The following is a 5021-nucleotide window of genomic DNA, read 5'->3' as shown; positions in this document are numbered from 1 at the left end:
TGAAACTTCAAGTTGCGCTATGCATAGACGAGTGGAAATTGCCGTGTTTCCAACGCTTTCGCTTAGGGTAGGTTCAGAGAGGCGACTTAACGCTGAGTATTACTTATGTCAAAAACATATTGGATTTTTCATAATTCGTTAAGTCTCGATTATCATTTTTATTTATATTCAAAGTTACAGTGTTAATGACAATACGTTTATTAACTATGGTTACATTACAGTTTAATTTGGGGTCATAAATATAATATTTCATGAAATTAAAGTTACAAATTTCTACTTGTCTGTTTCGATTCTTGTTTATCGGAGTTAAACGCCAAATTATGAACATTTTTAATTGAAAATAAATCTATGAACTCGATGGCGATGTGGGTTAAATGATTTTACTTTTAAATTATTTAATAAATTAAAATACATAATTAATTCTAATAATTAGTCATAAGCACAATTGTCATTACGCGAGTTATGTTACACACACACATATGTATGCAGTAAAAATCTGTTATAACGACATCGAAGGACTACTAATTTTTGGTCATAAAAACAGGTCGTCGTAACAACTGATGACGTTGTTATTGAGTACCTAATATATATAATTCAACCTGGATTTTGGTCAATATAACCGGTATGTTGTTCTAAACGATGTCGTCCTAAACGATTATAGTGTATTAGTTAATAAAATCTGAAAGGCCGGCAACACAGTTTCGAGCCTCCTGGCAATGTTCAAGGGCGGCGGTATCACTTAAGATCAGGTGAGCCTCCTGCTACATGAAACAAAATTGCAAATCATCATATTTGAGAATAAACAATGCTTATATATTATTTATAGGTAACAGATGTATGTAGTTTTAAGATCCCACAAATAAGTCAAGTCGCAATATTTTATGTTATAAACGCCCTTGTTTAAAACGATTAAAGACAGTTGACACTTAACTTTGTCTGTGGTGTTTCATTTGTACATCCCTCTAACTGCCACCGAACTCCCGTTTTAATAAATATTGAATGTAACTTACACAGTAATTTAGACTCGTTCTACTACTGAGTGCACTTAAAAACTGTGACGTCACGTTCAGACTTCAAAAGGTGAATTAGGTATCAATTTCCTCTAATAAAATGCTAAAAACCCTCGCACTACAACGGCTTTGTAACGGAAAACAGAATATTCATGATCGCTTACGCTTTTAAGACAGCGCATGGTGCAAAAATTTCAGTCAACAAAGATGTTATCGGCACCTTAAGATAATTAATAGGTTCATTTACAAGAATTTATTAAGCACTACTGGACTTTGGACTAATCAATATATATACGAGCCCCGACGCAAAACAGTTCGTCTAGTATGGAAAGTAGTGCAAAGCGTAAAATATTGATAATAACGTTTAAAGTAAACCACAATTTGAGGAACATTTTAACATAACTCAAATTCCTACATAACATAAAAATTAAAAAAAAAACTATAAAAGTATTTGTCTCCCCTTGTCACTTACGCAAAATAGTTCGTCTACCACTTAGTTGTATCGCTTATGCTCTCAATGACAGCTTGATGAGGCATGGTTGCAACCAACGCTGCACACTCCTCAACCGTAATCGACTCCCAGACAGTCAAGAGTTTAGCTAGTCGCTCATCGATCTGATGGATTTTTACGGAGAACTTTTTCATTTTCCACCGTAGGGTTTCGATCGGCGACAAGTCCCGAACTGTTAGATGTCCATTCGTTTATAGCGATGGTTTTCGCCAGTATCCAGGTCTTCGTTGTCCTTGCGGTAAGGCAGGAAGCACCATCCTGTTGAAAAATGAAGGAATCTTGATGCTTAACTGACGGAATAGAGAGCAGTAAATTCTCTTTCAAAATGTTTTGATACCTTGCAGCATTGATAGAACCACCCAAACTGCATACCACCAACACCTTGTGCAGACATGCAGCCCCATATCATAAGAGACGCCGGAAACTTCACTTTGCGTTTGAGACAATCAGCACGAAATGTCTCACTTTTATTCCGAATTACTTTTTCCTTTCATCGTCGAATGTCTCTTCAAATTTGTCACTCCAAATGATACTAAGCCAGAGCAAAGTTCAACCTCTTTTTCTTTTGTACAGCAGTCAACAGTGGTTTCTCCTTAGCGGTATAAAATCCGTAATCGATTCTTTTTAGGACTCTTTTGCAAGTATCAACTGAGACGTCTTTGTGAATCACGGCCTTCCAGTGCCCTTCGAGCACGATTATTTTTGATAATTTTCTTCAGGATTCTGTTTTTACTTGTGACGCGTGGTCGACCAGTTTTCTTCAAACAAGACATCGTTCTATTCTCTTTATAGTGCTGAATGATAAGATCGGCTGTAGACCTGGGAAGTATCAAGTCTTTAAATATTTGGTAATTTGATTTGTCCCACAAACTATTCGCTTTCGAAGCTCTTCACACACGGGTTTGCCACGATCCATAGTTATTATTTAAAACTAATGTAAAAAAATTGAAATTTTCAGAATTTATACTGACTCACTTGACAAACGACACATAATTACTTTTACGAATTTAAATTATGCAACATAATTGTATAAAGAGGGAATAATATTATTTAACTCACCGATAGACGTACTCTTTTGCATGGATTAACAATTAGACGAACTATTTTGCTTATAACTTCTTCGAATTTAAAACAGGATATGTATAAATTTAAAAAGCTAAAATAGTGTATTGGTTCATAATTAAAAAAAGGCATAATTAACGCGACATGTGATACTAGAACAGCTTAATATTTTATATAGATATACAAAAAAATGAAGTTAGAAAAAGTCATGTTAGTTACACTATTTATAACTCAAGAACGGCTGAACCAATTTGGTAGAAAATTGCTAGGGAGGTAGCGTAGAACCAGAAGATGGTCATTATCCGGTTTCCGTGAGACATAAAACATGGTATCACAAAACGCAACAGAAAAACTAAAAATTTATCAGCCCAAAAATATTTGTTAAAATGTTATAACAAAACGCAACTGACAGTTAAACGTAATGTTATCAATTATTAAGAATGATTGAAAATTTGTCAATTTTGAATGAAGTTGTTCGGTTGATATGTTTATTTCAAGTTTCATTCAGTTTCGATCAGTTATCATTAGAATGCCACGACATAGACGATCGAATCATTCCCGACAAATCCGTAATGCAATAAATGGGTGGACTGATATTGTTCAGTCTCAGTGGAATCGAGAATAGTGCAGATTATTTGCAATTGCGAGCCTTCTGGCAATGTGAATGTCCATGGGCGGCACTTAAAATCTGGTGACCCTCCTCCCCGTTTGCTTCCTATAACATAAAAAAAATACAGCGCAAAGCCTATATTACGACACTGAAACGATTGTGCATTTTATGGCGTTATAGAGATTGGTCGTTAAATTGATAGAAGAAAAACCTATGGATAATCCATGACTCCCACTTATTAGTCAACAGTCTACACGTGCAAGAAATCCCAATTTGTAGACAAAAGAACAAATTTCTTAAAAAGTTCGTATACATTATACCGACAGTCGACTTTATTGCGAGCTAGATCTGCCACTTTGCAGATCGATAATAACCAATAACTTAGATTTACGAACTCTTCAATGCGTCAAGTTAGTTTTTTGTTATTCCAGCGTAACAACCCTAATGTTATCTTGGTTATATGCTTATGTTTTAAACAATTATGCCAGCTTCAAACAAAGTGTTTCTTTTAACATAGATCTGAACATATCTACAACAACAGCTACCGAACCTAATTCATATATTGTAAATTTTAATTTATATATGGCCTTTGTTAGTACATAATGTCGGTCTGTATATGATGAAATTCGTTTCGGCTATATTTTTAATTAAAAAAATGAAGATTTTCTTTTTGAGAGCTGTGGATTATCAATAAAGTGTTAAATAAATAAATATAATAACTATTTATTGAGCACCCCTAGTATATACAACCTGCAAGGTATGGTAATAAAAAATCAGTGGCGCTACAACCTGTTTAGTGTATAGGTCTGGGCCTCAGATTTCTAAATCTGTTTCATGATCATTTGTCAGTGTAATAGACAAGTAGGTGATCAGCTTCCTGTGCTTAAGACTTGCCGTCGACTTTATGGGTCCAAAGTAAGCCGGTTTCCTTACGATGTTTTCCTTCACCGTTCAGCGAATGTTAATTGCGCACATAGAAAGAAAGATTGGTGCACAGCCGGAGATCGAACCTACCTATCGACCTCAGGGATGAGAGTCGCACGCAGGAGCCACTCGGCCAATAGCTCTCTAGGTAAGATAAGGTAGTAGTTTTCTAATTATTTCGCTTATACATCTTTAATAGAGAAAAAGAAAATAAAAGCCTATAAACACCAAGCTCGTCCATATCTACATAGGCTTTTTTATATACCTACGCACATCGTAATCGGTGTAGTAAAATCGCAGTAAAACGTAAAAGTTTGGAATTTCTCAATGAATTGTACAATTGTTGCGCACGCTTTTACGCGCTTTCAATTATAATCATTTAACAAAATTACGAAAAACAATTTAAACGACGTAGTAATAACGCGGAATCAATTAAAAACTTATAGCTCTACCGCAAATTAAAAACGGGTTTTGCAATATTGTACAGCGTTTTGTATTTCAGGAAAATAAGCGAGGGCAAACGACAAAATTTACAAATAAACGCTTTATTTTTATTTGACGACTCCCTTAAGTTAAATAAAATTTAAGAACATTTGGCAGTAGGGACATCTTTTGCGCTTAGCTTTGACTGTGACTAAGAGTATCACAACTGGACTCTCATAAATTTATTGGATCGCGTCGATAGTCGATAAGAGCGTCAAAATTCGCGCTATTTTCGTTTCTGCATCTTACCATTAGCGTAGATACTACTATAGAACTAGGAGTTACCATAGATTAAAACAAGAACAACATTGTTATTGACATGTGAACTGGGACATTTCAAAGATTTCATTTATTTATACTTTAAGCAATTCATACCAAACACAGTAACAAACATGTTAACATTCACTTATATTAGAAGGAT

Source organism: Pieris brassicae, chromosome 6 (assembly GCF_905147105.1).
Source record: "Pieris brassicae chromosome 6, ilPieBrab1.1, whole genome shotgun sequence".
In the NCBI taxonomy this organism is placed as follows: domain Eukaryota; kingdom Metazoa; phylum Arthropoda; class Insecta; order Lepidoptera; family Pieridae; genus Pieris; species Pieris brassicae.
The sequence above is the reverse complement of the archived record's forward strand: the minus strand, read 5'-3'. Positions refer to the sequence as shown.